Below are 23,772 nucleotides of genomic sequence, written 5' to 3' on the forward strand. Positions count from 1 at the left end.
AGCAGGGGTGATGCACAAAGACTGGTATTTTATGAGAAGCATACGTAAGAACCTAAGAAGCGAGTTATGCCATGCTGTTTGATGAGTCTGTCACAATCTCATTATTTAGACAGTGGCTATGGGAGCGCTGCATGACAAAGTTGGTTAATGATAGAGTTTGATAAAATGGTGCAAGGAAAATGGCAACCATTTCCTTGTATCATCGAATTGTAATCTTGGATCTGATGAGGGTTACAGTTGCGAAAACAAAAGACTACAAAGACTTCTCAGCCACCAAAATCTTCAAATAAAAAAGATCTAATCAACCACAGTTACCGAAGTACAAGTAAATTAAGTGATTTTCATTAGACATGCAATAGGACTCTTGTAGAGAAATGGGGATATGGAAGGGTGCCTATGCCCACAGCATCCAAATATAAGTATTGACCAGGCTAATTGTTAATGGATCAGGTGTGCACACGCAGTAACTTTAAACTTATTGGCTTAGTCAATGCTTGTTCGCTTGGGAGTGCAAAGAAAAGTATCTGCACAATGAGTACTACAGCAAAAGGTTACCTTATATTCTGTAGCGCCCATCTTTTAGATGATTTTGTGTCAGCAATCACTTCATATTGCTTCCAGGTCACTCACTCACATATGTTAAGGTGGTGCCATCTTGATATAACAAAATTAAGTTTATAATCAACTAGCAAGTGGTGCGCCAGACCTTAGGATCAAGAGCTGACAAAACCGAAACATCAACACTATAGAAAATGAATCATCTTTTTCCTGTAGTATTCATTTTTTTAATGGTTTTGACAGGTCTAGCTTTCCAGTGCAGACTAATTATGACTTTAGACGTCTAAACATCACTCACGTATTCCAATTTTAGCAGAGAAGCATTCTCAAGCAGCCAACAGAAAATGTTGAGACCTAAACACTCCTGTGGGATGATCCAGGATGTGAATGACAGAGTATTTAACCAATGGCTGAATGTTCTAGAGGAAAAGAAAACACTGGTGGAAAGAGGCTGACCTAAAAGCTCTTAAAGTAAATATGGAATACAACATGTGAACAATGAATGGTGACCCACAAGGTACTGAATTGCAAATTAGTTTTTTGTACAGTCTATGAGGCTCAGATTTTAGGAATATGAGCCTTTGCGATTGTAAAATAGATCTGTACATAAGGCCGAATGTAATGGAAACAAAGAAAAAAATAAAATAGGGGTAAGTTCTCCCTTCCCTGCTGAAAAAAGAAGGGGGATATGTGAGTATCCTTTTTTAAAGAAAACGGTGTTCGAAAAAGATTGTAAATTAAATGTCAAAATGAGAACTTGTTTTTAAAGGAAAGCCGACATAAGTGCACAGGTTTTCCTATTTTTAGTTTTGAGAGCAAGTATCTATGGACATCAGACATAGATCGTTTTTTCCATATTTTTTAATCGATGCCAATTTTATATACTCTGGGTAGTTCATGAAATAAGTGTTCACAATCATACTAAAAAATACTACATTTTGTGAATTTAAGGGTGATACACTACTAGAAAATGTATCCATAAACGTTTTATAGGCTTGTTGATTTTGTAAACAAGTCAGAGCACACAATGCTTAAATACAAAAAATCCACTTTTTCTTCTTTCTGTAGTGCCCTTGGCTTGTTAAAGTCAATCAAATTTCAAAAGCTGAAAGATATCGTTGTATAATGTACTTGTCAAAAGGATTGAAAACCAAAATTCAGCTACTAAACTCTAGTGATTCAAAACGTTCATCTTAGCATTCACAGTTCAAATCAATAATTGTATGGATGTTTTATTAACACATTATAGAAAAATGATTATACCAAAGCGTCTCGGTATTTGCCTCACTGAGGGCCAGATGTAGTAAGCCGTTTGCATGTCGCAAACTGCAAAAATCGCAGTTTGCACCCTTGCAAACGGCCGAACGCGATGCTCATTCCCAAATTGCGAGTCGGTACCGACTCGCAATTTGGGAATGCGACTCGCAAATAGGAAGGGGTGTTCCCTTCCTATTTGCAACCGCATCGCAATTCAGAGTTGCTTTGAAACCGCAAATGCGGTCACAAACCAACTCGCAGTTACCACCAGTGTCACACTGGTAGTAACTCATTCGCAAAAGGGAAGGGGTCCCCATGGGACCCCTTCCCCTTTGTGAATGTCGAAAAAAATATTTTTTCAGAGCAGGCAGTGGCCCTATGGACCACTGCCTACTCTGAAAAAAACGAAACCAAATGGTTTCGGTTTACTTTTCATTTTGCAACTCGTTTTCCTTTAAGGAAAACGGGCTGCAAAATGAAAAAAAAAAAAAACTGCTTTATTTATAAAGCAGTCACAGACATGGAGGGCAGGCCACCATCCCTGTGAGTGCAGGGACTCGATATGGGGTCGCAAAAAGCGACCCATCTCATGAATATTGATGAGGTGGGACTTTGCGACCCCATAGCGAGTCGCAGACGGTGTCTGAGACACCGTTCTGCATCCTGAATTGCGATTCGCAATTTGCGAGTCGCAATTCATGGATTTCCTACATCTGGCCCCTAAGGCAGCTGATCTAGATGCTTGCAAATTGTGTAGCCACTGTCAACTCTGCTTTCAATGGGTTTTGTTAACTATTAAGATAAAGTAAGATTGAATAAAATTATGCGACATGGGTGATTAAATCATGCAGCAAGACAGGGCAAAGTGTGCGGCATAATACAGTACCATTAATTCTCTATTCTGCCCTTTTAAGGTATATTAACCCTACCAGGGCAAATGTTTTTCATATCAGTACTAGGCGTTGCGAAATTCTAATCACAACAGCGTAATTCATGTTATTTCAGGAATTTCACAGTACATTTTCATAGTCTTGGTTGACAGCGCAGCTGTCACCAGACAATTATGTGAGCAGCGCTAGAAAGGGGCTTTGGCTCCGCAGACATGAGCTAGGTGCACATGTTTTGATTGGGCAGAAGTTGTGTGCTTCCACAAAAACATTTCTTGCCCTCCATCAGCTGTGAACATTTTATGTATGCAGCTGGCTTAGCTTGAACTTTCAGGGACACACATATGGCTTTGTATTGTTGTAAAAGTTTCTTAGATGACTAGATACTTTAGGGTGTTTGTATTTCTCTGGCAGCAGCACAGATGGGGGAAGGAAGTTGGTAGCCAAACTGGATGTTTAGGTCAGCTTGACTGTGCAGCTGTCACCTGATCTTTGAACCTATAATATTGAACAGTTCTTTGCATCCAAACAATTCCTTATTGATTCCTGTACTAATTATTCGTAATGCAACATTCCTTTAAGGCCAGACCTTTTGGCATTGCTAATGGTTTTTATGTGAAGTTCCCAAATGTATGCTGTTACACCACATTGCATAATTAAGTTTGCAACAAAACTTTACTGCATGCACATGGGAATGACACGACTGTTCAAAGCACAAGCAGCTATTGTTCCCACCACTTGTGTTTTGCACACTGTGTTTGTAATGCATCCTCACAACAAAACGTGATGCAAGGATGGATTTCATGATAAGACATAATGCTACATGCCACATTGTTATTTTGCATAATTTCCCGTAATTATCCAGAAATTTCACATATTATGTGAACTAAAATTATGCAAATATGGCACACCCATAATTAGTACCAGTTTAAAACTTTAACAGAAACTGAAAGATTAACAGTTAACCTTTGGAACTGTACTACCACTGTGCCGCATCAAAGGTGGTGCTGTCTTTCTATTAAATTTTGATTTTCTTGTGCTAGTAACATGTTCTTGGTTGAAATTTTCTAGTTATGCACCGGAATGGTCAATCCATGCAGAAAAAGTAATGGTTGCAGAATTTCATCATTCTAGTGGTCATGAATGTATCTAACAGACTTATTACCTGGGATGCTAAAAGGAATTTTGTTGGCATGCTGCTACTAAGGTCTTGAGCACTAATGGCAGGGTGGTCGCTCTACACTATTAGCAGCACCTGCCAACAGATATCTATTCTGAACAAGCAAACAATGTTTTGTGCTGTTGAGGCCCCCACCATCTAATTCTTGTTAAGGGTGGGTGGTAATCTCCACTCCTCCTATGGAGTTTGCAGACTTTTGCCTCTCCGCACTCTGCTCAAAGTGTGGAGTTCAGTAAAAAACTCCATTGCCAGCACCTACCTCACAACCACACCTATTAACCTGCCAATACCATCCCATACATCCAACACCTTCGGGGAGGGGAGCCCCGGCTAAGCAGATAATTGCTGCACATCTGAAATCAGAGCGTCATCGCAGCCAATAATAACAAGGTGCACAATTGGTCTGGGAGCTTGAGCCAATCGAGTGTTTCGGTGCTGCTTGGTAGCCTACCGCACATCCATAGAGGCCAGTGTAAGAGGAATTCTCACAGGAGATCCTCAGTGCTGGGGTTGCCGCCCTCTCTCCTGCTTCCCTCACTCTGCGTCCACCTCCTTGCGGCCTGTCACTTGACCCATTCTAGAAAGCGCTGCAGTAGAGTTGCATGGCACGTGCTCCCTGCCTGAGAATCACTGCACCTTCCTAGCCTCACCGGGCTCCGGACTTCAGCATGAGCGCCATTCTAGTCTGGCCACCACAAGCCGCCTTCTGTGTCCCATAGCATGACGCCCCTCTCTCTGCCCGGCGCCCTCACTATGCCCATCATTGAGCCACTCATGGCATTGGCCGAAACGGGCATGCTATTTTCTGCCCTGGGCCACCAGGCAGACTTGCAAGATCCTGGACCCAGAGGAAAAGGTAGACAACGATCTCAAGGTGACCCTGGAAGCCAAGGATTTGTGGGACTAGTTCCACAAGCTGTGCACAAAGATAGTGATCACCAAGTCCGGCTGGTGAATGTCTGCTCTGCAAATATGTCGCCTGCATTTGGGGGAAAAATGTTTTCTCCTCTCCTTAGTTTAGCCTGCAGTTCACAGTGTTGTGAATAGGCCTGGAGGGATGGAAGCCTCACTTCAGCTGCACTGTGTGTGACCTGGAAGGGACTCCACGATTACAGGTGTAACCAAAATCATATGGACCAGAGGTCAGTGACATTGCAATAGGGGGCAGATTTAAGAGCCCCTAGCGCCTCCTTGCTCCATATTACCATTAATTTATTTTACGCTACTGTGTCCCAACAAGGTCAAAATTGCTGAGTAAAATTTACAAAGTGGCGCAATGCATGCATTGTGCCACTTAGTTACCCTTTGCGCTACATTCTGCCTGCGCCAGGCATAACGTGCGCAAAGGTGGTATTACCCCATTAGGGGGGCTGATAAAATGGTGCAAAGAAATCTGAGGGATTTCTTTGCGTCATTGATTTTGGCACTTTTAACACCTGCCCAGAGCAGGCATTAAAAGGAGGCACATCATTGTTTACAATGGGCCTCGATGGGCTTTGCAGGATTACCGTCAACAGTTTTTACACTAATCCTGCAAAGCTCCGAACTAGCATCAACAATTTTGACTCTAGTTCCCTAACTACCACCATGGTGTGCCGTATCTTAGATACGGGTGCACACAAGATGGCGGTAGGGGAGGCTAAGGGGTGCAAGAAAAGTGGCGCTGCACTGGGTGCAGTGCCACTTTTCTTAAGCCTGGCCCTAGGTGTCGTTAGGTCAGTGATTCACTTTTAGCTGCTTACATTACTCCTGGGGGGGAGTCAGGGACATATGTTTGAAGTTTCCTCCGGATTTCAAGGTTGGGCGGAACATCGCAGAATCACACAGAGTTTTTGGGGCACACCACGAAATTCCACGAGTTCTGCCCACCCCTATTTCCTGTGTCTTGCAGAGGAGCAGGCACACAATTACTATTGTTTACATCAGCACAGTGGCGTAGCGTGGGTGGTGCAGGGGGGGGCGGCCGCACCGGGCGCAACATCTGGGGGGGGGGGCGCGCTCACACTCGCGAGTGCTAAAATCCACGGGTTAGGGGGAGCAAATTACTTGCCTTGCCCCGGGTGCTGACAACCCACGCTACGCCACTGCATCAGCATCAAACATACAGTAAGTGCAGTGGATAATATAGGTTTGAACTAAGGAAGTCCACATGATGCTATAATCTTGGGATTTTAGTCTTGTTGACTGGCATTTGTCAGTCATGTCAGTCTCTTAATCAACTCTGTTGTAAAAGATTTATTTCAGTAACTGGCAGGTTTTCAGTCCCAGATTATATACCAACCTGCATGTAGGCTACTGCAATAAAATGGAAACGGCATTCACTTCAAAAAGCATGACACCTGCTCACTAGGAATTATGTTCTTAGCTGCAATGCAAAGTCTATATGAGCTCCTACCATCTCTATAGTGCTTAGACAGGAAGTGAAAGCTAAAGTTAAGTGTCTTTCCTTTGCTGATGCACAGAGTGCTATCCATGGTTCTGACCATGCTCTCAATATCGTAGTATCCAAAATGGAGTGTTGCAATGTAAATAAAGCGTTGCCATCTTCTCCTTTCCGGTCAATGGTTCAAGCTCTATTCGTATATGCTGTCATTTTGTCACTTGCTCCCTCTTTTATGCATACGGACCTGTGACACAAGCACAGCAACACTAGGAGGCATCTGCTATCATCTAATTTCGCAAGTGACTCTGTTGAACACGACAGTTACTTTTACACAAGTGTCAGTACAAACCTGCAGTCTCCTTTTCAATGGGTCACACCACCATCCAGAACAACTACACGACATTTTGTGCTCATTATTGTAATCCAAAACCAAGTTCTAAATCAAGTGAGATAAAAATGTCACCCTGTATCTCACAATGCAAGCCAGATATGGTCTCAAATATCTCTCTTTCCTTTTTCAGTTGTGTGAAAGAGGTAGTGGGGACCAGGAGGGGTGAGGGTGCGAAGCCGGTCTGTTCCTGAGGAAAACATTTGAGGGTAAATGGAGGAGCCAGAGTGATGGAAATGGGAATAGCATTTGTTCCAACACTGTCCAAGCAGCGATTCCAACTGCCTCCCAAAAACAGAAAAAACAAAGGTTTTTGATGCAGTCTCCACTGTCCAGGAAAGGTCTGACATTCTGTAACAGATTATTTAAACTGTTGAGAGCATTAACACTTGAGCTGAAAATCAACTCTTTTCAGCTCACTCTAGCCTCACTGTACGAAATAAGCTCTTCCCCCGGTAACTATGTGAAGAGTTCTGATATCCTGTGACACACATAGTGGTACCTTGTGAGTCTGCTACATGCTAATATACTGTAACAAAAACACGTTAAGAGATACATTTTGATACTCACACACAATATGAAACCGCTACTGCCACAGATCACATGACAAGCCCACACAACTTCCACCCAAGCACTTACATCAAGTGGAGTGCAACAAATGAGCCAAAGTACTTCTACTTACTCAAGGGCAGGAAGAGCTACATAGAAGCATTCTGTTACTGCACCTTGGTGTGAAGTGAAGCAGAATGAGTAATAAATGTAGGACATTGTATCCAACTTCCATTATGAGGTGTGGCGTGATGTTCTCTTCTTAGCTGGCTTGACCTGGAAGTAGGCTTTGGATTACAAGTAAATAATTCCTGGCAGCTGTATGTCAAAAATGACTCTTAAACTTTTTGACAGAATCTTCAGATTTGATGCTTGGTCCAGTATTTTGGGGGAAAAGCAAAATGGAGCAGAGTTGCACATTACATGAACATAATCAAGGTAGCTTGACAGTGAGTTGACTGGCTTAGAGGTTGGTTGAGCATGTGAAGCCCTTTAAGCATGTCGGTTGTGGAGTTTGGCATGATCTGTATCGCACTGGAATCAAATGTGGTGCATGAATAGAAGGAGCGGGAGCATTGTATTAATAGACAGTGCAAAGGGTTCTGGACGTATTGGAAGTGTCTTGAATGTCATTGGTTGGTTTACTTGACACAGCTGAGGAAAATCTGAGGAGATGGCTATGCCTTATTTAAGAGGGCTAACAGATTAACAGGTGGTAACATTTCATTTAGGTTAGTGGCAATTATATCATTAAAATATTTAGGCCCTCATTCTGACCCTGGCGGTCGGCGGAGAGACGGCGGTCGGACCGCGAACAGACCGGCGGTATTAAAAATGGCATTCTGACCGCGGCGGTCCCCGCCGCGACCGACCGCTACTTCTCCACTCCGACTGCCGCGGCGGTCATGACCGCGGGGCTGGAGTTTGCGCACTCCGGCCCCGCGGTCGTCCCAAGACCGCCAAGGGTATTATGACCCTGCCTACCGCCGCGGTTTCTTGCGGGCGGGAACCGCCGTGCGAACCATGGCGGTAAGCACTATCGGGGCCAGGGAATTCCTTCCCTGGCACTGATAGGGGTCTCCCCCACCCCCCACTACCCACCCGAGTCCTCCCCCCACACCCTCCACCCCCCTGCCACCCCCCAGAGGTGGTACGAACCCCCTCCCCACCCCCACCCCGACATGTACATACATGTACCCCGACATGCACACACCCCCAACATGCACATATACACACCCCCTACACACACATACACAACGGGGACACATACCCGCACACATACATGCCGACATGCGCACCTGCCGAACAGCACACATTACCCATAGACACAGCAGCACCCCTCTACACACTCACACGCACACCCCCATGCACGCACACATCACACAACACCCCCCCACCCCCTCCCCTCACGGACGATCAACTTACCTTGTGCGTTGGTCCTCCGGGAGGCGACGGGAGCCATAGGGACGTGACCGCCAACAGAAGACCGCCAACAGAAGACCGCCACACAGAAATGTGGGTCGTAATTCTGGGGGCGGTGTTCTGCTGGCGTGGCGGTGGAGGTTGACCAGTCTCCACTTTCCCGCCGACCGCCAGTGTGGCTGCTGGCGGTATTCCGGCGGAACGCTCCCAGCGGTCGGAATACGCGCAGCGGCATACCGCCGCGGTCGGCGGTCTTTACCGCGGCGGTAACTCGGCGGTCTTGCGAAAAGACCGCCAAGGTCAGAATGAGGGCCTTAGTGTTTGTATTGCAGATCAGTAGGACCAAAGCCAAGGTGGATGAGTATTTATTTAGTGCGGCAAAAGGTATTACAGTGGCAAATAGTGCAGTTTTCTCGTATTGTTATTTAATTTGGGGTTGCAAAGTAGCCTGTTTGTGCACAATTAGATTCTGTCATCCTTTCCGTTGTTTTCCATATGCTTAGCAGAAGAAATGGGCCACAATATGATGCTGGAGGGTGAAAAGAGTTCTGAATTAACAGAAATTTAGGTTAAGGACTCTGAGTTTGTCAGGATATTCCCAAACTTGTGCAAACTCCTTTTTTTACAGGAATCATATTTCTGTGCTGGCTGATAATTACCTCGTCATTTATTAAATTTCGACAGGTCAAATCAGCCAGGGTTTAGCAGGGGAAAGCAATAGGGTATTAGCAGTGACATGAGAATTTTGGAGTGGTAAGCACCAAGCTCTGTGTATTATTCCACAAAAAATGGGAATAGGTACTATTTATTGCACTTCATAAATTCCGAACCTTGGGAAGTCAGCTTTTTTCTAGGGGTGTGTGAAATTCACGTAATTTGCTTTTATATAAATAGGTGACATTCCTACAAAATTACATGCAGTTATAAGAAATGCAAATCTGCCATATCACATAAAATTCATCCTCATGTCAATTCTTGACACAGGAATGCAATTCAATCTAAGAAAATAGTGCAGAAAACCAAGCACCAATAACAACATCCTCTTAGATTATGTTGTTATTTGTTTCTTTGTGATAAATGTTTACTATGAAAAGCATATTTGTGAAAATGTTTACAGTGAATGGTGTGTAATTATGTGAAGTGGTATAATGTCATAATTGTGGTCATTCAGTGTGAAAGAAAAACACAACATTTCTAAAATTACACAAATCACTCTGGCGTAATTTACATTTTGCCCAGGACTAATTTTATCAGATGTGATAAATAACATCTATTACTCCAGTCAACACAGAATGAGGGCAATAGTGTATCAGTGTAGGAAATTGGGTTACTGAAACCTAACTCAAGCATTATTTCTGTTGGGGTGAAATCACAAGTAAACTCCAAATGAATCTGTGCCTAACGCTCAGGTAGCTTGGCACAAGTAGTCAGTATGCTGACACAAGCAGCCAGCAGGCAATATGTAAAGTATTCATGCAGCACTTCAAACAGTAATATACAACGTTAAAAAAATCCACACTAATTTAAAAAAATTGAGTAAAATTTTATAAATTATTTAAAACCAAAACAACAAAATTATAATCAGTAGAGCTGGAGGTATGCAAGTTTAAAGGTTTAAGTGAGCATAGTGCCTAGAAGGACAAAGTGCTAACTGGGTTTAGCTGGTCGCTCTGGAATGGGACAAAGTTCAGGCCAAATGTAATGGAGCACAGGCCAGCTTCAGGGACCAAGTTTGGTACACTGGACAAAGTATATTATGTCCTGATTGCGGAGCATTGCTAGATCACACATGGGGAATGTTTTGTGCAGTGGCAGCTCTGATAGGCTACGGCTTGCAATGCCAGGTCCTGCTTCAAGGATACATCATGCAAGGCTGTGATGAGAGGTCCTGTGTTGAGGACGTGTCACGCAGCATTGGTTCAGAGGAGTTGCAGGCTGCAATGCTAGGTAATGCATCAAGGATGCGTAGTGCAGCAGCAGTTCTGAAGAGCTGAGGGGTCCTCTGTCTTGTGCCTTGTGCTGCGGCAGTTCTGATGCGGAGCTGTGAGGCGATAGTTTATGCTGCAGCTGCTCTCCTTGGACCACAGCTGGGCTGGCAGAAAACCTTCAGTACCAATCCCAAGGGTCTATGACTTGGGCGGCAGTAGGACTCGAAGAAGACAGAATTCAAGTGCTTGGTTCAAGGTGGTTGACGCTTTTTCAGTCGCTGGGGCGTTGAAAAGTCGGCCAGCCAACTGCACCTTGGAGGCACACTGGTGGTCCTAGGTTCAAGATGCAGGTCCAGTACATTTCATTCAGGCAGCAGGGCAGCAGATTAGCAAGACAGCACAGTAGTAGTCCTTCTTGCAGAGCAGCACAGCAGTGCTTCTAAGTCTTTCACAGATCCAGAGGTGTACTGAAGGGTTGGGTCTGACAGTCCGCTATTTATACCTGGTGCCAAGTTTGAGGTAGAAGAAGGTTCTGGAGGCTTCCACCCCAAGAGGTGCTTGGAATTTCCTGCCTCTCTGTCTTCAGCTGATTTGGGGCTTACCAAAGACAAGTGTCAAACCCTTCATGAGAGCGCTCAGGCAGAGTCTTTGTTCTATGCAAGTGTGGTTGGTGACAACTCCTCCGTATCATCAAGTCAGAGATCCTGACAACATCTAGTCCCATTTGTCTCATTGTCTAAGAGGAATACACACAGGACAACTGCCAGCTACACCTAGTCATGTGACCCAGCATACAGACTGCAGGTACCAAATAGTTAGAAAAAGAAAATACCAACTTTCTAAAAGTAGCATTTTCAGAATTGTGAATTCAAATTCGACTTTACCATTAAAGAGTGTTTTAAATTACAAATCTTTAGACACCAAGTCAAAGTTAACACTTCTTAACTGTTATAAGGTAACCCAGTTTTATCCAATGGGAGAGGTAGGCCTTGCAGTAGTGCAAAAATAATTTAAGAGCTTTATTACTATCAAGGCATGTCAAAGTTAAAATGCACTACAACCTGGACTGTTTAGGGCCCACCCTAGTGGTGACTTATATGTATTAAAAAGGAAGGTGTAAGCCTGAAAAAAGGTTTTTTTGTCACATCAAAATGGCAGCTTAAAACTGCAAAGGCTGCAATGGCAGGTCTCAGACATGTTTAAAAGGCTACTTAACTTAGAGACCCTGGGTAAATGTAGTACCACTTTTTTAGGGACTTACAAGTAAATTAAATGTGACAATTAGGTGTAAGCTAATGTTACTATGTCTTAGGGAGAGAGCAGTAGCATATTATCACTGATGTGAGTGTTAAGCAGTGCAGAGTTCTGAAGCCAACAAAACAAAGGGCCTGATTATGATCCAATAATGCTCCTAAAGACCGATTCCATTCTTAGCAACATGCATTGTGAGTCTGATTTGAACCCTTTTGTCAGGTGTGATTTACAATTCCAGTGACACACTCATGTCAAGTGATGGTATTTAGATTTTGGCAGACAAGATATCCATCACTATTTGTCACGGAGTAACCCCTTCGCCGAGATCTAAATCAGGCCCTTATTCAGCAAAAACAGGAGAATGGAAGGCAAAATGTTAGTAGGGAACCACACCAAAGAGGTCCACCATTCATGAGTGAGGCACCACAATATGTTCTGTGTATGAGAGACAAGAGGCTTGATTTTCTGTGTTTTGTAGTGATACTAAGCATGCAGGATCATGCTGCCACCTACAACCTGCATGAAGGTGAAGGTGAAGATCAAATAACTTGCATCTTCATGGTGGGGAATCAAAGGGTTGCACATGAACAGATGAGATACTATGCTCCCCTGGAAATAAGAAACAGGGCTATAATGAAACGTTGGACAATACTGCAGGACTGTGCACCAGGCACCAGCAGTACTGGTGGGCTATCGGATGAGAGACCAGTTCACTGAAAGAATGCATACAGTAATGATGTTTGTACAGCAAGCCACACGACCTGCACCCCAGCAAATTATCTGTATATCACATGAACATTTCAGATAGTAATTTCCTTGTGGGTAATGCATTCATTCACTTATTTCTAGTAAAGTGACGATGAACACTGTGGTTTTCCATGCAAGCAATAGGATCCTATTCAACTGATTGTGGGAAGGGGATTTCTGCTTCGATAAAGCCATTTAAGAAACCAAAAAAGTGGCGTGTGCAATGCTTGAATCAATTTCATCCACTGATAATAAGTTACAAATAACTCCAGTTCATTGTGTTTTGCCCACTATGCCACCCTCGACCAAGACCAGCTGCATGCAAATTTCACTTAGTCGTTCTCTAACACAAAGTCCACTTTTGACTGCCAAGACAGGTTCCCACTATAGGGAAGATGAAGAACCCCAGATTGGTTTTGGCCTTGCTGGGCCTCATCAGTGAGGCGCAACTTAAGTCCTATGGGACAGAGAGCGCAGCACCCTTGTCTTGGCATGAAATTTACACTTAGGGTATATCAATGAGAAAAACAAGTAAGTGTTGGATGGACTACTTGTATCAATCTCTTCGAGTGGAATGGAACATCGAGTAACATTAGTAATTGAGACTATTTCAAGAATCATAACGTCACTTCTATTTTCCCCAAGCTGTCACTGTCAGAATGATCTGTCTCGCTGCATAGAAAAGCCCCTACTCTGACAGCAGAGGAGACAAGAGTTCACCGCATAACATGAGTCAGACAGGCTAATTACCCAACTTTGGGTTGGTTCCAACAATCTGATTTCTTCTGATCTGCGCATTGATGGTTTTGCTGGCGAGCCACCTGCCACGCTGGAGTGTCCCCAGTGCCCTGCGGTGAACAGCAGCCACTTCTAACCCTGATTTCCATTCATTAGTGAGGAGAAAATATTAACTCAAATAAAGTATTTTCTCTTCTGTTTAAAGCGCTTTTGAAGTTTACGCAGAATACGTCTTATTTTGTTTAAATAGGCCTTGTTTATCTCCCAACCAAGGAAGAGGTCAAGTTTCTTTGTGTGCACTGTACAGGGGTGTAATTCGAAGGAAACAGCAAATACACTACAATGTTTAGGCACATCAAGACCTGTCTTTATTGTCATATGCAACCTATCAGAGCAAAGTAGTACAGATTAGTAGAGGAAATGTCACCAACTTTTAATACTTTTAATAAAATTATTTTTTCGATTAAAACATCCCTACCATATTAGGCACCAATAAGACCATTCTGAGCACGTGCATTATTTATTTCAGAATTTCTTATCAAATAATTCATGAAAAACTGGGGTGTGAAGAAACGTATGTCTTTTCTCCGAATAACAGTGAAAAATACCAGGAGCTGAAAATAGCCATTAACTTTCGACAATTTCTGAAATTTATGTAAAGCACGTTTTGGCTTAACTGCAAACGCTAAATAGGCCCTACTTTGATACCAACCCTAGAAAACCTGATTTATTTGAAAGTGAGTTACCAGTTCTCCAAATAAACTACAGTTCTGTTTCCTGGGCCGGGGCTTCCATATCAATCAATCAATCAATCAATCAAACAATCACAGCATTTGTAAAGCGCACTATTCACCCGTGAGGGTCTCAAAGCTCTGAGGGGGTGGTGGGTGCTGCTAATGCTCGAACAGCCAGGTATTGAGGTGCCTCCTGAAGGTTAGAAGGTCCTGTGTTTGTCGCAGTTGGATAGGAAGGGTGTTCCACGGCTTGGCTGTGAGGTGGGAGAACGATCTGCTTCTGGCGGTCATTCTATGGATGCGTGGGATGGTGGCGAGGGCAAGGTCGGCAGAGTGTAGCTGGCAGGGCGGGGTGTAGAAGGTGAGTCGTCTTTGAGGTATTCTGGTCCGGTGTTGTGCAGTGCTTTGTAAGGGTGGGTGAGGAGCTTGAACGTGATTCTCTTGTTGACGGGGAGCCAGTGCAGGTCTCCCAGGTGGGCTATGATGTGGCTGTGGCAGGGGATGTCCAGGATGAGGTGTGCAGAGGCGTTCTGTATGTGTGCAGTCGTTTCTGGAGCTTGGCCGTGGCTCCTATGTGGAGGGCTTTGCCGTAGTCCAGTCTGCTGCTTACGAGGGCTTGGGTGACCGTCCTTCTGGTTCTGGTGGGAATCCATCTGTAGATCTTTCTAAGCATGCAGAGGGTGTTGAAGCAGGAGGAAGAGATGGCATTGACTTGCTAGGTCATTGAAAGCGATGAGTCCAGGATGAACCCCAGGTTGCGTGCATGGTCTGTGGGTGTTGGTGCGGTTCCCTGCCCCTGTGGCGAGATAGGGAAGGGACCTTAGGATACACTCTGGGAGTGGCAATAAAAAGCTTCAAAAAACTTTGTTAGTGTAGGGGGAGCACACGAACAGGAAAAATGATATTTTCTTTGTAGATCTGAAACTCCATGCTGTGATCCTGCATGTTTCATAGCATCATCCTAGAGAGTTAAGTAAATGGGAAAACTCTTTGTAAACCTAATTGGATAAAAAAAAGTATTTCAATAGTCTGAAACGTAAACCACATGAATTAGTGTTATATCCTCTTGCCCAGTGCCTTTATAAGGAGGCACAACTCTATATTGTAAACTTGATGGACTATTGGTATACAATTCCATAGTTTTTTCCAGACAGACAGCTGGTGTGTCTCAGTAGATATTTTTTTTTTATATAGTACATCATGTTGCACTTCTGTCTTTAACAGGTGCTGTTACTATTAACTAGTTTAACAGTACTCAATAAATCGTCTTCAGGAGGATATATGTCTGAGTAAACCTTGTCGGGATTTATGCTTTTGACCAGCAAATCACTGCATGTTTCAGCAGCGGGAGCTCAAGCTACTGTGCCATCTTGTTGGTTATCATAGGTGAACGCTGATCTGAAAGCTTCTGGCACTCCTTTTCAAGTTAGATTAGTTTGTGTTACTTGGAAGAACATACTTATATATGACACCCAAACTTAAACCCTGAGCAAAAAGCACTCAGTCTTTTTACCACTACCATTAGTCTTTCATCAATTAAATCAACAGCACTGCCAAAAAATGGAAGTTCGACACAGTGGGACAGATTTATCAAACTTTCACGCAACGCAATGCAGCAAGACATACTGCTCTTTGTGAAAGGGAGAGCGCAGTATTGCACAATATTTAACATTATATGGCACATTCCCGACATTTTCTTGCGCTGGAGCAACATGTGCTGCCTTGTGCCAACGTAGGCACTCTTCCGCTATCTTGTAAGGGTGGCTGCGTCACAGGCAGGATTGTTTTTGTGCATGAAAGGGTAACGTCCTGCGCACAAACAATCCTCTGAGTTTGTTTCCTCTTTCTACATGTGCTGCAGAAAGCAGCACACGTAGAAAGAGGAAAAAACACAGAGAAGTAAAGATATTTCTCCTTCTTACACCTCCCCTGGGAAAGCGTAGCTTTATGATGCATTCCCAGGTCTACCATTAATAGTATATCTGGGAATGTGCCAAAGTCCCACACATATACCCATGGAATACCCATGCTCCACTCATGGAACGGCTCCCTAGAGCAGAGTAACAAAAGTCAGCAACTGTCCTGCATTACTCCAGATTTACTAAGCACTGCAAGGCCAATCACACAGCCTTGCATTGCTTTGTAAATCTGGCTTTAGTGTTGCACGGCCCTTGTGTTACTTTGCCTGATGCAAGTGCAACGCAACACTACGATAAATCTGGGCCAATGTTTCTCTGACAAGAGTGCAAATGAAGTGGTAGAAATCTGTGCCCTTTAAGGTCACAGAGGAGTATTAGACAGCTGAGAACCAAAACCACTGCCCGAAGAAGATCCTCACCAAATAAATTAATTAAACAGGTTGACAAAATGGCCGCCCTCATCACTTAAACTTAAAGGGCCTTCTTTGTATTTTTTGGTATTTTTGTAGTGCGGACCTAGCTAGGAAGTGATGGAGCACTACATAGGGAGTTGGGGACAATATAAGGCAATGTACATTAAGTGGTGATTACATGAATACATTCCACACATTACATTTTTTAGGCACAGGGAGATTAAATGATTTGTCCAGAATCACATGATGCTCGGCCTAGTGCCAAAGCTGGGATTCAAACTTGGGTACCCAGGTTTTAAGGTCAGCAGCTCTTACTGCTAGACCACATAAACTCCCTCTTGGTACGAATTAGACAACATCCCCTGTGCACGGGACTGCATCACATCAGAAATGAACCACAGTGCACAAGCAACCCTCACCTTCATTGTACTTTCACTTTATAATACAAACAAGGGATATTCCTTATATTTTTGTATTTATCTTTGGCACAAAGGAAAAGAACAGATGATTTACATGGCAAAACTCTTTTTTAAAAAAAAGTTTAATATCACCCAAGATGAATGATTATGAAATAAACGTAGTAAATAAACCTACAGAATCTTCACGTTTTTATTTAGATAAACCTACCTGAAACATAACACATTCTCCTGAGTACATCACTGCATCATCGCTGACTATACCATGCGGTATTGATCTGCATAGATTGTACAATAGGCTAGCAAATACACAGCTTTCCAAAAACAGCACCGTCCTCTGGCACAGTAGCCATCGACGTAGCACACTACAAAGAGCTTTAACAGAATTTAAGAAATGTTCTTTCACATTAACCAGCCCCAATACTACTCAGGGAGTGAAATAACAGAACTGTACACAAAGGTCCCTCAAATTAAAGCATTACCATGCCATAATAATGGTGGAAGGCAGTACAAAAATGCTCCTAACATACTATAATATATTATAATGTAACGTAACTTAACATAACAAAAACAGCTTCATCTCAAAAGCACGAGAAAACAATTTTTGTACACAAATGCCAATGGAAAACTGTCAAGACGTCTATACCAAAGGAAGGGAAGCACAGTACGTTGTCAAGACAACCCCTTACACCTTACCCAAATGATCCAAGGATTTGCTAGCTGGCATGTCATTTTTTTAGCATGAGAGTCTGACGGGTCCTGGAGGACTCAGTCCTTGCCAGATGTTACAGAATTCCCACTGGTTATGAATAGAGTTCCTTTTATAGTTCCATTTAGGTTCAATATATTTGAATTTATTTTAAGTGGATATCCTGAATTGATCATGGATCCAGCCCTCTTGGACATTTGTAGGGTACCCCAGTTCTATCAGTCAGAATGTCAGGGCCATGGGCATTTGCTAAAGGAAGGGTGGAACCTCATTAACAATAAAACACTAGTTTTCTGGTGCTATATAGATTGTGTTGCATGTGTTCTGGTTCAGGGAGGACCTAGCCTGACAGTTCTGTCAGGAATGTTCCTATTGGACCAGCGTCAACACTTATTTGCATATGGCTGGCCCAAACTCAGGTGGCATGGTGGCAAAATACCATTGGACTGGCATTCGGCCCAGGTAATTACCAGTGGCTGAGATTAATTCAAGAATTCCATCCATCACTTTTTTGCATACTGCTGTACAGATTCTGGCATGAGGAATCTGAGGGCACATGGTAGAGGTCTCAGCTTCTAAGAGCTGGTGGAAAAAGTCATACTCCAAGGGCAGCACAGTCTGTCAGTCACAAGCCTCTTTGTTACATTATCAGACAAATCCGTTGGACCAGATGGAAAATTGATGTCTAAATGTGGCAGTCTAAATTTTTGCAGCATGACGAGAGAGATAGGGTACAAATCAATGGACAGTGTGGTTTATCCTCTGCTTGGCCACAGGTTAAATCTCGATTGCCGTTCTGCCATTTTCCTGGTGAGCTGTATGCTTGGTGGCTACTCTCAGAGCAAGATGGGCTATTAGGATTTAATAATGCTCAGAAAGACAGATTCCATTCTTAGCAACGTGCATTATCAGTCTGATTTGAACCCTTTTGTCAGGTGTGAATTAAAAGTCCAGTGACACACTGATGTCAAGTGTTGAAATTGTACGGAAGGTGCCAGTGAAGTGGGTGGATACAAAAACATACAGGTGACAACGAGTGGTGAAAGTTAGCATGGCTATTGTAAAAGTAGAGACAAAGCAGGACCTTTAGTTCCTGCAACCGATGACAAAATGTCAGACCAGGGTCTTCCGAAGTTGGACAGTTTCTGTTGTCACTTTATTTGCATCTCAGTAAACCAAAAGCACATTTTAATGCTCCTGGGTGCATACCCAACTATCATCATTTGGTTCACGCTGTTTAATGCGACATGCTCAGTGTTTCCTGCAGGTGTCTGCATTTTAGTTGCCATCATATGCATGTACTTGTTAGCCTTTCAAAACCTTACGAAAAAACTGCAAGGGCTGATAATAACACCACACTGAAGCTACCAAAAAACAAACTAGTGCTTGTGTAAAGTTATTTTTTGGTGTATAGGCCTTTAGGGGTTCTTGATATCATCTACTGTAGTGGCTTAAATTTGTGTTTTCGGGCCCCAGGGACCTGGCTGCTAGTAGTCAAGGCTATGTCAAATAACTGATAAAATGGGTAATACCACACAAATCACTTTGCATCCCTGTGCCTCAGATTGTAGACGGCTGTAAAGTAGTTCTGTGGTATAAAAAATGTGTAAATCAAACATGCATCACGATTTTGAACCGTGCCCAAAACATCCTCAATGGTGTACAGCGTGCTACTGCTTCTTGATTTATTTAAGATAGAACAGTCCCAAGGGCACCTTTTTACGGTTATCTTAAATATGCATGGATGTCTCAGAAAATAAAATGCTACTGCAAATAAAACCTTTTAAAGTAGCTTTCCCTACTACTAAGCTCGGTGACTCTTGTAGAAGAAAAGCGCATTTAAAAAGTGAGCTTTGTGCTATGCATATGTTAATACACATTTATGCACAGTTGGTAGCGATTGCCCCGGTCACCTAAGGTTTTGGCGTTGCTTATTAAAATGTAATGGGTCACAATTGCTTCTTTAACCACTTTAATAAATCCACACATTTTATAAACCCCAAAAGGTAATGAATGAAAAAAGTTTGGTCAACTTTTGGATTTCACAGTCTCCTTGCGCGATCAAAGCCCTTGCTCTGCTCCAGCCATTATCTACACAGATGATTTGAATGTGCTTTGCATTACATAATACATTTCCTACTTATTGATGGGGACAAGTGGATCTAGACTGAACACACCTGGTATATAAAGCAATTTTCTTCATAGAAAAATGCTCGTTTCCCGAAGAACAAGCGCACGACTACTTCACAAATATTTTATTTGTGTAATGCTGTTCTATAAAAACACAGCTTTGAGTTTCAAAAGTTGCTACTATTTCCTTGCTACCATGTTTCACTCTAATGGTGTTACTTTCGTGCCTGTGGCTGGTGCGACTGTGATCAATTACTTCCACATTGTCTGTTTTTCTTACCTGAAGTGGCTCTTTTGTGACTTATGAGCATGATAACCTCATAATGATTAATAAATGTAATTTAAATTTCTACTTTTCTGTTAATGGTTTTCAGAGGCTCAAGGACCTTTCAAAAAAGTATTCTTCTGTACATGGCTAAGAAACAGATTTTAACCCAGTGTTGTCCAATATAAGACAAGGAGGAACAGATCCATGTCAGATCTCCAGTGACTTTGTAAGTAATTTAATTTTGATTTATCTTATGTAAATGTATCTAAGGTGGTTATCCTGACAATCTCCAAAGGATATGGACCTATGTTATACATTTCTGGTTCTACTTCGCTCTGGCCAATGCCCAAGTAGATGATTGTGGTGAATCCAAACGCTGAATATTACTTTCTCGAGAAGGGATGTTGTTTTAATAAATCACAATAATTGTTTTTAACATAGCACTTAGTAGCACCATTTTCTGTTTCTGAGGGATATAAGTATCAGGTATTGCTATTACCTTTTGTGATAGTACTCATTGTATCAACCTCAGGATGATTGAAGTCTTAGTTATCTCAGCCGAGATTTGAATTTGTAGATCACACAGAGGTCTGTAATGAGCACCTAGTTCACTGAGCCTTGTTGCAGTGAGTGCTCATTTAAGAGGTTTTACCTACAACAGCCTTTTTATTTTCTGGGACCTTGCTTCGTACATGCGATAACCGTACAAAAGTGGCCTTTGAAACTGTTTTATTTTAAATAGATTTATTGAAACCATAGTCATATATCAAATATAAGATCGGGACTATATATTTGACCCTGTTATGCTTTGAATATTAATAGATATCTACTAAGTTAGTCACCACCGTCTTGGCCAAAAATCTGACACTAAATAACCACTATAGCTGGGCAGAACCAACCACTTGGTGCTGGAACTCAGAACTTCAGAGGGAGATGTCCTGAACAGCTAAAAACTTTCAAGATCCTGCTGACAGAGAAGCTGATGACACACCTACACATCTGGCCGATGCACCCTCCAAGAAGTGGTCAGAAAAGGGTTTTGAGGCTTAAATCTTGTGCACTCCCTGCTATGATATAAATCCACAATTGCTGTCAAGACTTAATAATAATGGATACAATACCAATCAAATATAGTTCCTTAGAGAGAATAGTCAGAGAGCATAAAAGGGTCTGATAAGTCACTGGACTAATTAATCCACTGTAGTGATCCGTATTTAATGTCTGAATCACAGGTTTGCATCCTAGCAGATCCACAAAGAATTTATTTCCTTCCATGACAAAAATGAGTACTTTTGAGTTGGGGAAAAATAAACATCTGCTATTCAGTGTCAAGATACCCTGTGGAGAGAATGGGTGGTATTTTCTGTTTTTGGCTCTGAAATGAGAATTGTCTATTGGCGCCTAACAGTCAAAATAGCCCATGAGCTGCTGCTCTTTCTAAAATATTTTTGCAAAACGTATTTCCTGTTTCCAAAGACTGCATAACTCGTGGCGTGTAGGTACTGTAGCAAGAAGTGAAGGTAGGAGGTCTAACCATCAGCAAGGCACCTGCTCATGAGGAACAACATTTTCCAGTTGAAGAGAAAGATGGCCTGATGTTCTTTTCTTTTTTTAGAGCCAAGGAAGCAGCATGAACAAAGCAAGCACCTTTGTTGAGCACCCCTGTTCAGAATGTTGTCCAAAGTTTGGAACATGCTCCTAAGGGATGCAGTACACTTCTGCACAGACTCAAGCCAATTGTAAACAGATGTCGACCATTTTATATTCACGCTTAGCATCCCTCCATGCCTGCACCTCCTGTCTCATGCAGGAAACCGTGCTGCACAGCAGAGCACTGCCAATCTGTGCTGGCAAACTACATCTCCCTTTTTATCATCCTCATGAAATTACCAGAACACTCCCACAGATTCCACTAGTGTCCAGTTAACCACAGTTTTCACCCAAGAACTCGCTTCACACTTCTGTCTCTCCCAAAATGTGAAGAATCACATGGCCTCATTACCACTAACTGGTAAAGTCTGTGGCGATTACACATGAAGGAAGGCCCAAGGTCCGTCCAGTTTCCCCTGGGGAGTCTAAATGGTAAAAGCAGCCACAATCTGTAGCAGTAAATGCAGCCAGGAGTGAGGAACCACGGGTACTTTAATGCATTAAACCAGAGTTATTCTCCATTTCTTAGTGGACTCTTTAGGTCCTACTTTTAATAGTGGTTTTTCCATCCTCTGAAGCTACCATAACAAATGGTAAAAGTAACTCTACAGTCCCGTAAAGGGACCTTTATCATTCGTTTACTTAAACAGCCAAGCAGAAGAACATGTGCTGAATGTTGACTGGAATATGCATTGCCCACTCGCTCATTGACTTAAGTACATAAAGAAGCTCCAGTGCATCCTGGCAGAAAACAAGTAAGATGCGATTGAAGAAGAACAATATTTATCTAGCCATGACCACACATTGCAAGTCTGACATCTTTAAACTTTTCTACAGACAACATAGCTAATTGGTTTTGCCAACAGAGCTAATAATCTCAATATCATAGAACGAAACTGAATAAAACTAACTTTTCTTAACCTAAACGATCACGGGCAGCTCAGCAAAAAGAATGGTGTGCCAGGAAGGTGCCTGTAACATTTACTGCCAGGTCATGTTGGCACACAGCTTCCAGCCAACCAATCCTCTCAGCGGGGTTATTCTAAGTAATAATCTTGATGCCTACACATGGACCTAGCCGCCACATTTCATGCTTACTGACAAGGATGAGTGCTGTGTTTTCTCCAAGGATGCCCATGTTATTCTCGACCTTTGCCCCTCCTACAACTTGTAGTATAACACAGTGGTTCTTAACCAGTAGTGAGTTGACCCTTGAGGGCATGCAAACCCTAATTAGGGAGTCCGTGACTGCTTATAAACTTTAATAACAGCAATATCAGATGATTAATAATGTATATGTATACAAAAAAAGCAAAATTGAAAATTCAAAGTTTTAAAATGCTCTGTAAATGTGAAGAAATTTTGAACTGGAAGCTAAACATTAAATTGATGTCATTATCTCAATTCTTGCCGGCTGCACAAGTACAGCAAGTGGAATCTAGTCTAGACTACTAGAGGCCTCAGTTAAAGCAGGACTGTCTGCTTTGACAAAAGAGAGCATGCATTAGGAGTAAGGTCACATCACCTTTTAGAAATAAAACTACAATTTGAAAAGCTCCAGGTTTCCCATTAGAATTATAATTTAGATTTTCGTGCATGTTTTGATTGTCAGTTAAACCAACATTTAATAATCTGAGTATTTCTTTGATGTACACTCGTTTCTTTATCGTTACGTACTATTTTATGGTTCAAATAATAGAAATTGTTTAGGCAGGGGTCTCGGATTCCAGTAGAGATTCATTGGGGCTCCACATGAATCAAAAGAACAAATGGCATAAGCAACCTTGGAGTCACACTGCTATACATTTAACCCAGGTAACATAGCATTTTTCTAGTAATAGAAAACTGCACGGATGCCTACCATTTATTAACCATAGCCCCTGATTAGCTCTCAGTCGACTTTTCATGATCAAGTTGTGACTTAGGCTATGTGAAGTTGCACATTTTTCTCTTCAGTACCGTAATTCTTGTAAAGATTACAATTGTTGCCTATTGTTTTTTTCTATGTGGATTTTCAGGTTAGAAATGTGTCATCTTTTAAAGGTCTTTGGAGGAAAAGAAGATAACCAACAACAATTCATTTTCAAAGTCACAAATAAAATGGGTGTAAAGTTAGCTCGTGGGAAAAAAAACACATCCATTTGCAGCTTTATCACAATGGCAAAGAGATATTGACAGTTTGAGGGGTAAACCTATGCCAGAGAATACATGTTGGAAGAGCAGCAAACTCAGCAAGTTGTGG

At 42.5% G+C, this 23,772-nt stretch overlaps 1 protein-coding gene across 4 annotated transcripts in view; it reads left to right on the forward strand.

Moving 5' to 3' along the window:
• The window catches only part of LRFN1 (leucine rich repeat and fibronectin type III domain containing 1), a 695,926-nt gene that overhangs the window by 530,838 nt on the left and 141,316 nt on the right, over positions 1-23,772 (forward strand). For all 4 annotated transcript variants that reach the window (XM_069206932.1, XM_069206931.1, XM_069206934.1 and 1 more), the window contains one exon: positions 19,987-20,106. The gene's annotated coding sequence lies outside the window, so the exon portion shown is untranslated. The remainder of the gene's footprint in view (positions 1-19,986; positions 20,107-23,772) is intronic.

Source organism: Pleurodeles waltl, chromosome 9 (assembly GCF_031143425.1).
Source record: "Pleurodeles waltl isolate 20211129_DDA chromosome 9, aPleWal1.hap1.20221129, whole genome shotgun sequence".
In the NCBI taxonomy this organism is placed as follows: Eukaryota; Metazoa; Chordata; class Amphibia; order Caudata; family Salamandridae; genus Pleurodeles; species Pleurodeles waltl.